The 10,922-nt window shown below is 47.5% G+C and overlaps 1 long non-coding RNA gene across 2 annotated transcripts; it reads left to right on the plus strand.

Moving 5' to 3' along the window:
- Positions 1 to 5,172: 5,172 nt before the first annotated feature.
- On the plus strand, positions 5,173 to 9,636 carry LOC132593343 (uncharacterized). 2 transcript variants are annotated; one of them, XR_009558679.1, is made up of 4 exons: positions 5,173 to 5,940; positions 6,807 to 7,000; positions 8,647 to 8,755; positions 9,143 to 9,636. It is a non-coding gene; the product is annotated as an uncharacterized lncRNA (long non-coding RNA). The 2 variants fall into 2 exon arrangements; XR_009558678.1 differs by having other exon boundaries at positions 6,807 to 8,755.
- The last annotated feature ends 1,286 nt before the right edge of the window (positions 9,637 to 10,922 follow it).

Below are 10,922 nucleotides of genomic sequence, written 5' to 3' on the forward strand. Positions count from 1 at the left end.
CGCATCCTCAAACCTGTTTCCAGTGATATCTGGCAGCCTCACTGGTCATGCTTCTCCATCCAGGGAATCGGAGCCCTGACCTGAAGGAGACGTGGGGTCAGAATACCCAGGAGGGGACCCAGACCTTGCGCTGGTGACTGGGGCTACCCTGGAAGGTCCCCCGCGCTTCTCCGGAGGCAGCCAGAGCAAACTGCCCAGAGTCTCTGCGCCTCCCCCAGAGGAAGATGACACAGTTAAGCCACACAGTTGCCCAGCAGACGGACTGATGCGAAGCAAACAAGATGGTAAAGAAAGCTATGTTTCTTTTCTATTCAAAGGGAGTATTCACAAAGGCAGTTACTTTATAAAAATAGCAAAGGGCACTAAATATTCAATAGGTGGCCAGTTCACGATAAGTTTTGGTCCCCTCTTTTCTTTTAATTCGGGAAAAGAACTCCCACACCCTCGGTAGGTGTGATTTGCCACGGCTGTGCGTTTGCACACGGGAGGTGAATACAGGCTCAGTGTTTCTCTTGGGTTAGAAGTATGGGGACTCGCAGCTCAATCAGCCCTTGACAATTTCCCAAGAATGTGAAAGCACTTGACGTACACTCAGCATCTGTGTATGAGGCTCTGGGGGCTCTGCTGCAGGTGGCCTCCCTGGACATGCAGCAGGCGCTGAGCTCGAATAAATGCATCTTTTTGTTCTGCTCTTGGCTTTCGGAGACCCTGGGGACCTTGCCCTCACTGTGCTCCTTGGTTTTCAAGGAGAGGGTTTTATTAGGAGCTACGGCAGAATATTTTGCTCGTTCCTTTCATTGCGATTTAAAAAATGTTTAGTATTTTTAAAATTCATATAAAATGAGAAATTAAAATGCCATTTATTTTCAGTTTTTAATGGGAACTATAAATCTATCCTCCAGTGTGCTATAAAACAATGAATTGTACCCACCTCGGTGTTGCTGTCTGCTCTGCAGGTCTGGGTGAGAGCACTTCGGTTCTCTTTGTGGTCCAGATAGAGATCTGTCTCCCCCAGAAGACAAATTCCTTGAAGGCAGGGCCTGTGTCTTTTTCAAATGTGTATTCCCGGTAATCAGTCAGGTACATAACTGATGAAGTGCTCCAGCTCAGGCCACCACCGACAGAGGGTCCAGATCGGTTTTAACAGCATTTTAAGGGCTTCAGATCAATTCAGCTGGTCTTCAAGACACACTTAAAAGGGGAGAAATCAAATATACAGGCTCAGAATCCATGAAAACCGTGATACGGTCCTGCTGTAGAGCGAGAGACGATGTCACGTCCAGGCCTTGGTCCGGGAGTGATCAGAGTCAGGGTCGATGCCCGGCAGCGGTGGAGACGGGTCGCGGGCATCTCGCTCTGAGCCGAGCAGTCCTCCTGGTGAGAGGGGTCCCTCCCTGACAGGCGTGGGCCAGGAAAGTGCGTTCAGTGTAGCTCATATCTACACTCACACTGGGTATGTTTTACATTTACAACTTAGTTATGATTTTATTTCAACTTCCGTGTGGCTGAATGAAAATGCCTGCCTCATGTTTTGGTTCCAAAACCCTCATTTTGCGTGTGTGTGTGTGTATTCCCTCTATACGTGTATCTAGAAGGAGGGTGGGAATACTTTTGTTTTCCCAGGGTGCCTTTGTGGGCACACTGTTAGTTTTTCCATTCCTGCTATGGGCAGCATCCTTCAGAGGATGCTGGACCCAGAGGAACACGACAGAAAAGTGTGTTTTGAGCAAAAGGCAGAGGGAAGGCAGACAGGGCCGGTGAGACAAGGAGGTGGGATTGGGGAGCCAGGAGAGGGGAGGGGGAAGGCAGGTTCCTCCGGGCACCTTGTCCACCGCAACTGTCGAGGTCCCGGGACGGCAGGGATAGTGTGGCCGGCAAAGCAGCAAAGAGTCCACGCAGCGTCTCAGAGGAGGAGGCCAGCGGCTCAAGGGGAAGCAGCTTCTCCCCCGGCTGACAAGCGCAGGGGACGGGTGGCTGGCTGGCTGGTCGCCTGCTTCGCGAGCAGCGATGACCCGTCCTCCCCATGCTTCACGTGGTCCCCTGTCCTCAGGTTGGGGACAGGTGGGGCCTCCTCCCTGCGGATTCTAATGAACCTTGTTGAGTTTAGTCATGAGATGGTCTGGAAATAGACCATCTGTGGTGACCCAAATGGGAAGGAAATCCAAAAAAGAGGGGATATATGAATCCATATAGCTGATCTACTTCACTGCGCCGTGGAAACTGACACAACATTGTAGAGCAACTATACCCTAACAAAATAATAATAATAGTAATAAAAGGCAAAGGGAATCAGTCACTCATTGATCTGATTTCAAGTATGGCTCTTAATAGAACCAGGAATCCAAAACTTTCAAGCCATCTCTTAAGGTTTCGCACATCCTTTCTCCATCTTTATGTTAGCACATTTTCTTAGATTTTCTATGCTCTACGAATTGATAGGTTCTAAACTCCTAAATCAAAACATGTTTCATTTCATTTTGGAACTTAAAAACTACTTTTTTTCCTTCGTTTTCTCCCTGGCAAACAAAAGTTCCTTCCTTTCCTTCGAATTCCAAAGATGTGAGTTTGCGAGCTGAGCAGACATATTTACACGAGCTTTCAGTCCTTCTTGTAAATTTGTTTCTTTAACGTTGAGCATAGTTATTTCTTGATCTTGGTATGAGTTTCCTCAGATTGTTCACAGCTGACTAACATGACCTGCTGATGAGAAATCAAAACACAGATCATCTTTCTGAAAACAATATGCTTTGCTTATGGGTAAAATACTTTGTTTATGGATTCTCAACTTCTTTTTTTTTTTAAGATACAATTCCATTTAAGAAGTTTCAAAAGATAAAAGAGATTGCTGAAAAAATATTTTTAGGACTTAATAAACCTCGACAACATAACTAGTCTACCTTTTCAATGAATCCTGTTACCTGATGCGATTACCCAGCTTATAGCCCCTCACCAAGGGCGGCTCTCATCGGATGAGTAAATGAGACAAACTCCACGAACTTCTGCGACACACAAACGCAGAGGTTGGTGCCTCACTTCACGGAGGGACCTGCGTTTTGAATGTGACCTGAAAGTCTCTGCTCTGGACACTGAAGCACGAGTTCTCTGCTGCTGTTTAGCCAACGAACACGCTGCCTCGGTCCAAGGGGCCGGCTCCCTGCAGCCCGTCAGCCCCGCCGCGTCCAGCGGAATCCACCACTTTTCGCCATCTGTTCCCAGACGCGGTAAAACTGGAATATTTCTTAGCAGACTGAGCATTGCTACTTGGATCCCACAACATTCTCTGCACGCGGGGAAGAGCTGGCAGCTCCTGAGCCTGGGGGCAGCAGAGACCTCGTGAAAATCTAGGCTGAGTGACTTGTTCCAGCGTCAAAGCTTCTGAGGCTGAGGTTTGCTTCTTTATTTGCTTTTAGAGAATGAGAGTCTGGGGAGTGAAGGTGGAGGGCCTGCCTTGGAAAATCAAGGGATTTGTCGATTGAGAATCGTTGCAGGTCTTCACCAGAATTGGTCAAGTTACTGACTAGAAATTCTCATCTATTTTTATATTGTTGTAGGTGCCAAGTGAACAAGCTTAGTATTTCAACCTGTAAAAATATTTGAAAATGTTCAAGTTTTGAAGCATTGAGAGACAGTAGTGAATATTTAAGACTCTGCAACATGCTAGAAGACCCCCTGACCTCTCTAAGTCTGACGGTGTGTAATGCACACCTGTGATGTGGGAAAGCGCATGTGGCATTGATCACCTATGTGGGTGCAATGCCAACTCCACATGGCTTTGCAGTCTCTGATTTTTGCAAGTACTTTTCTTCTTCTTGAATATATTTTGTGTTGATTAAACTATTCATCATCCCCCCCCCACAAATAAACATTACTCAGCCTGTACCACTGACAACCAGCTGAGAGAATTCTACCTAAATTTTTTTTAGAGAAAGAAATTAAAACTCACCCAATTATTTGAGAACCTACGGGCTTTCGATGAAGAGTCTGGTGGAAAACTAGTTCTCACACTGGTCAGTTACTTCCCCTTTTTGGGTTTTTATTCTCTGCTCTCACATACAAAACCGGCTTGCTGTGCATCTGAAGTCACCAAAGGAGGCCTGAGCTTGTCACCCCTTCCCAAGGCCTTCTTTGTCTGCTTGGCCTGGGAGTGACCTTCACCTGGAGTCGTGCTTCGTGTCGGACGCTGGCGTCTACCTTTGCGCCTCTGTAATGGGGCTGCACAGATGGCAGAGCTGTGCTCTCATTTACGAGGTAGGAGCAACTTCCATACGGCACTTAATCTCTCATCCTTTTGGCTCTGATCTGAAGTGACTGTGGATTGAATCTCTCATCCCTTTGGCTCTGATCTGAAGTGACTGTGGACTGAGTGATCGGATGAGACCCTCGGCCCTTCCAGGCCTCCTACAGGTTCCCCGGTGTGATTGGTATTTGCTGCAAACAGCACTTTAGTGCGAGTGTTATTTTTCTCACTGAAGAGGCGGGTTCGGGTACGGGATGAGATTTATGTAGGGTTTTCTTCCTGAGAATAGAAATCAGAAGGAACAGATGCTGGCTCCCAGGCCAAGCAGACAAAGGCTCAGTGCAGAGGGAGCCTGCGGCCTTCACAGAGTCCAGACACGGAGGTGATGGTGCGTGGGTGCTCCTGGGATGTAGGCGAGGGACCGAGAAGCAGGCTACCCTGGGGGAAAGGTAAAAAAAGAAGCAAAAATAATTCAACTAAAGTTAACAGAATAAGAGCAAAAAGAGTAAGAAAGAGACAAATTGTAATGCAGGGAGGAGAGAAGCAGATGGGAAGTGAAGCGATTATTTTTAGGATGGCTCCAGTATGGGAAGCCAAGGCATCGTGGGAATAAGCATGAGATAACCCAATTTATGCAGCTATTTTTAAAAAGTCAGCATCATCTTTAAAAACGGTCAAAGCACTGGGTGGGCTTTAATCAGCACTGAAGGCTGTGCAAAGTCCCACAGTGTAAGCCGCCCACGGCCCCTAGAAATACAACCACGACTCGGTGACACTGGACCACGGGAATGACCGCCCAGGCTCGTGGGGCAGCTGGCGGGACGTGCTCCCCATCGGGCTGTCGGGCTGTGGGATGAAGGAGGGCTTCCCCCGACAGGACGAGCAGAGCGTGGGCTCCCGGCCCCGGCAGGTGAGCGGGCCCCACAGGTCGTGTCCCCATCCGGACAGGAGGAGGACAGACGGGTGAGCAGGTGCATCTCAAACCTCTGCTGTGCTGCATCTGCTAACACGGCCTTGGCTGCAGAGGCAGCTGTGGAGCCCGGCGCCAGCCACGGTGGACGTTTTCGCTCCCGAGGGGGGTACCGGCAAGGTGTGTGGTGAAGCAGCAACACCCCAGGGGTGACTCAGCCCACCTACCAGGACCCACCCTGCTGAGCGCGTGTGCTGGGGCTGGACCCACCAGCAGGCTCACTCCCCGCGCCTCCGTCCACAGTGAACATGGACGTTTGGCTCTAGGGTAGAGTAATTTGGGATACCTTTTTATTTCTAAAGTACTTGGGTGATGAAGCACGAGGCAGTAGCCTTCAGTCTGCAAACCGGTATCTCAACACCCCCTCTGAGCCTCGAAGGTGCCGGAGCCCAGGGTGGGCACGGGGACCTTCCGCGACGGTGCGCAACGGCAGTGACCTGGGGCCAGGTGACTGGCCAGGCGGCCATGACCTGGCGGCCGTGACCTGGGCCAGGAGCAGTGGGGGGCCGGTCGGCACCCTCACGCCCGTACACCACACAAAAGCTTTCAGCATCTACTGAAGTCTGTAAATAGTCCCACCGTGGTCGGCACCAAGCCACCAACACGGCTTCAGCTGAGTCCCACATTTCTGAACTTCTCCTGGTTGGCTGGTCTGAGCTGGTCGGGGACCGGGCACTCCAGGTCTTCCTCACTCTCACTGAATTTTTAGAGCCATCACTCGGCACGTTTGCAGGTAAGGGCATCCCTGCCTGGTTTCTCCCCCGCCCAGCTGTCCGTGCAGGTGTGGGCTGGGGTCAGTAGCATGTGGGCGTGGGCGTGCCTGGGCCCCCCCTCTCGGGCCGGGACGCTCTGCTGTGTGAGGGACCACCTGGCACCCTCTGACCAGGCCCTCTGGAGACCCCGCGGTCCGTGGTGTCAGGAGCTGGGCCCCGGGTGCTGGGGAGGCGGCAGGAAGGACGCACGTCCAGAGAGCGGCGTTAGGGAGCCTCTGTGCTGGGCCACGGCTCTTCTTGGGTCTCAGCGCAAGAGCCCACGAAGCTGCCCTGTGGCCCCACATGCATGATCCCCGTGAGCCCAGCAGTGATATTTAGAAGGAAGGAAACTGGAGTCAAGTATTCCCTCAGTCAGGCATTCTTTTGCCGAAGGCCCTTCAGGGACCTCTTCCAGACCCCCTGATGGGCTCCTCTGTGAAGGCACCTGCCCCTCCCCCATCCCCCCACCCCCACGCAGCACTCGGCACGCAGAGCACTTTGCCTAGTGGTCTCCGAGACCCACGACGAACATGTACTATTTTCTGTTTAGAGGGAGGGGTAACCTGGGGACCACATGGCCACTGGAGGGAAAGCCAGGTGGACGTCAGGCTGGGTGGTGACCCTGGGGGGCAGAGATGAGGTTGGCCAAGAAAGAGGAAACACTTTGTTCTTGTGTGTTCTGGAGGAAAAGTATAGCCAGCGCCAGTTCTCAATAATCTGGACTCCAGACCCTACTCAGTCCATTGTCCCCTGGGATTTCTTGGTCCAAATGAACACGTTTTGTCCAAACTGCCTACCTGCACCCCAGCATTATGACCTCCTGTCTCCCCACTCAACTCCATTTCAGAACCTCTGCCAATAGCCATCACCCGGGGCAAGAACAGAGAAAAAAGCAAGGATGACAGATTCTCTCCTGCTGCAGGAATCCCTGAGGGCAGCTAAGGACGGCAACCGGAGCCCCAGCAAGGGGAAGGGCCTCGAGGCCTCTGAAGAGGGGGCAGAAATGAATATGATTGTCTGTGTTTTGCCGATGAGAAAACTGTAAGAATCTATAAGAAATGTAAATTTATATCATTCCCCAAGGCAGGTAAATGGTCCCAATAACCAAATGCAAGGGACCGGACCTCAAAGCCACTTCTCCTTTGCACTCCTTTGCCCCTGGAGGACCTTCCCCTCATTGCAAACTGGACATTTTAAGCATAATCGGGCTGCTCCGGCATGATGCCACTAAGAAAAGGACTGATTTATTCTGACCGTGGTTAGTTTTGAAAAGGTACAGATTAACAAGCAAACAAAAAATAGCATCACCAGATGGTCGCGGGGATTCTCACGGCCCATTGAAGACAGTCACCAGAGCAGGCAGCTAGTTCTGTGCCAAGAACCCTTAGAAGGACCAGCTTGGGGTTGACGCTTGGCTTTTATCGCCCCCCAGGGGCCCTGGGACGGTTTCTCAGCATTTCTAGACCTGGACTTCCGGATCCATAAAGTGTGAACATCACAGAGCTGTTGGGAGGATGACAGGACAGGAGGGCGTCGAGCCTATAGCACAGGGGCTGGGGAATGAGCCGGGGTTTGTATTTTGGGCGATTGTTCTGGGGACGCTTCCCTGCTTGAGGAACGGTCAGTGTTCCGGGGCTCGTGGGTACTTGGGATTTCATAAAACGCTCTCTATGCCTCTGATTATTGTGTGGAGGATATTCACTCATCTAATCTGTCCTAGAGCCTCGGCAAAGACTGACCCTAGCAGTAAACAATGAGTTGAGTTGAGTTAAGAGCTAAAGCGCAGTCTTGCTGTTTTGTAAATTCTCAGTTGCTTTGGATGCAAAGGTCAAGGTCAGTCTTGAGATCTCAGCCAAGGTGACCCAGCAGGATGCTCCTGGAGACGTGGAGGGGTGTGTCCTACGGGGAGAAATCTATCAAACTCTTGGTCTAATTCCTCCCAAAATATGTTCTCAGACCCGTTGAATGGCCTGTACCCTCCTTCCATCCTGACCAGTGTGTTGAGAACGAAGACACCCAGGACGATAGTTCAGGAATGTTCCCTGTCGGCATGTTCTGGGCACTTCCATGAGGCAAAGAGTGTTCCTTCATGAGCACCAGCAGGTCCAAGGATCCACGTTCTTCAGATCATGGCACAGAGCTGGCTTGTCACAAATGTTCAGGGTCTGGAATCATCTCTCCAGGCCAGGATGGGGGCCCCAGTCCTGTGCACACCCCACCTCAGTCCCCTGGATGTCAGGGCCCCCAATTACCCTTGATGGGAACAGCTCGGGCAGCTTTTCCTTCAAGAGGGCCCTTCTCCTGCCAAGTCTGTCCTTGCATCCTGGGACCTTCAAGCCCAAATCTGGAATAACTCTTTGCAGACACAGTGAAAGCGAATATGTCTAGAGTGATTTATGCGTCTGTTTGAACTTACATTCCTATGTTTCGCTGCTTGCTGTGGGCAAGAATTTTCTGATGGCTTATGATGAACAGAGTTTATATTAGAAGCTGCTGTTTACTTTCTGAGACATGAAGTGGTAATTTCATTAAGGGCTTTCATTAGATCTTGGTAACTTGCAAGTTTTCTCCAGTTTCATTTGCATACAGAACGTTATAAATATAAAGGGAATTCTGGATTTGTCATTTAAAGAAAGATCCAAAATTGCAGAATTGAGATGGATAACATTGTTTTTATATATGTACAGATTGTCGCAAAGGTGTTCGTTAAAGTTTCCATGGGAAGAGTCCGTGCTCCTTAGTCGTGATATAAGTGGTTTCAATGATCTCACAAGCTTATCCATTATCTTCAAACAGGTGAGTGGGGGAGATGCGAGATTACCGTGGAATGCGAGAGTCCCTCAGAGGGTCATGGACTTGCAAGATTGTGTTTAGAACCTTCTCATTTGTCTTTACTCAGATGAAATAAAACCTCCTCCACCTTGAATTCCTGGAAGTAGGATGCAGATTTTAACCCTTTCTTACCCTCCAAGGCAACCATTTTAGAAACAAAAATATATTTGTCCTCTGGGGTAGAAGTGAGATTTCCCCGCTGGCCTGTGTGTCTGAGCACACGTGCCTACAGGAAGCTGCTGCTTCAGAATCTTTCTGGACAGGATCCCATCTTGATCCCAAGAAGATGACTTAACTAGAAGTAAGGCAGACAGGTGCAAGAAGACATTTAAACACCATCCTTTGTTGCAGGAAATTTGTTTCTAAGCTCACCCTCAAGTCATTGCAAAATATGATGGGAGGAGATCAAAAGGAACCGAGGCACAGAAACATGAGACTGGTTTCAAAGGCCCTGCCTGTTTCCAGGACAAGGTTCCTTTCACAATGAAGCTTGCTGGATAATAAAGTATATGTATGGCTTCTCTGTCGGGAATGAATTTGGGGGAGGGTACTTCTCAGTAGTAAAATGACTACAGTGGCATCATAATTTTAACAAAATTAAGGAAATAATTAAAATAAACACATTTTATGCTATGAGCTTTTCTGGAAATTTCCTTTTTGTTTGTCACATTGTGACTCAGTAACTAAATGCTGGAAGGGTCTCGGGGCACTGTGAGGAAAAAGTGGGAATTGGAGACTATTTGCTGTTAGGTATGGAGTACAAGGATACAATAGTGATTCAGCCAAAAAAAACTCACTAGCAAATTTATATCTCCAGTGAAGCTGAGTTCATTTCACATAACAGAGCCTGCTTCATAAGCTTATGTAAAGATTAAATTGTTAATAAATACAACTAAAAATTAAGAATGTAATATTAAAATTTTAATAAAGACTGAATCGTTCGTAAAACTCAGAAGAATATCTGACACAGTTTAAGTGTATCAGTCAATGTTAGTTATTATGGTTGTAGTTTAAAATATCGATTTATAAAAATTGGAGTATATGTAGAAAATATTTGCAAATGATATGACAAATAAGGGGTTAATATCCAAAATGGATAAACAGCACATACAACTCAACATCAAAAAAATAAAAAATAATAAACGGACAGAAGACCTGAATAGACATTTTTCCAAAGAAGCCATACAAATGGCCAAGAGGCACGTGAAAAGATTCTCCACGTGACTAGGCATCAGAGAAATGCAGATCAAAATCACACCGAGATGTCACCTCACACCTGTGAGTATGACTATTATCAAAAAGACAATAAATAACAAATGTCAGCCTGGATGTGGAGAAAAGGGAACACTCATGCACTGTTGGTGGGAATGTGAATTGGTGCAGCCACTGTGGAGAACAGTACAGAGGTCTCTCAAAAAACTAAAAATGGAACTACCATATGATCCAAGAATTCCACTCTTGGATACATACCTGAAAGAAACAAAAACACTAATTCAAAAAGATACATGCGTCCCAATGTTCATAGCAGCACTATTCACAATAGCCAAGATATGGAAGCAATCTAAGTGTCCATCAACAGATGAATGGATAAAGATGTGGTGTGTGTATATATATATATATATATAATGGAATATTACTCAGCCATAAAAAAGAGTGAAATAATGCCATTTGCAACAACATGGATGCACATGGAGGGTATTATGCTAAGTGAAATAAGTCAGAGAGAAAGACAAATACTGTATGATATCACTTACATGTGGAATCTAAAAAATACAACAAACTAGTGAATATAACAAAAAAGAAACAGTCTCTTGCATATAGAGAGCAAACTAATGGTCACCAGTGGGGAGAGGCAAGGGAGCAGGGTCAATAGAAGGGTTGGGGATTAAGAGGTACAAACTATTATGTGTAAAATAAGCTACAAAGATATATTGTACAACACAGGGAATACAGCCAATATTTTATGGTAACTATAAATGGAGCATAACCTTGAAAAATTGTGAATCACTATATTGTACACCTGTAACTTATATAATATTGTAGGTCAACTATACTTCAACATAAAAAAGTAAAATCTGAATTGGAAAAAAATTAAAGTACACATTCAATATTTTTTCAATTTTTATTGACA

Source organism: Globicephala melas, chromosome 14, assembly GCF_963455315.2.
Source record: "Globicephala melas chromosome 14, mGloMel1.2, whole genome shotgun sequence".
In the NCBI taxonomy this organism is placed as follows: domain Eukaryota; kingdom Metazoa; phylum Chordata; class Mammalia; order Artiodactyla; family Delphinidae; genus Globicephala; species Globicephala melas.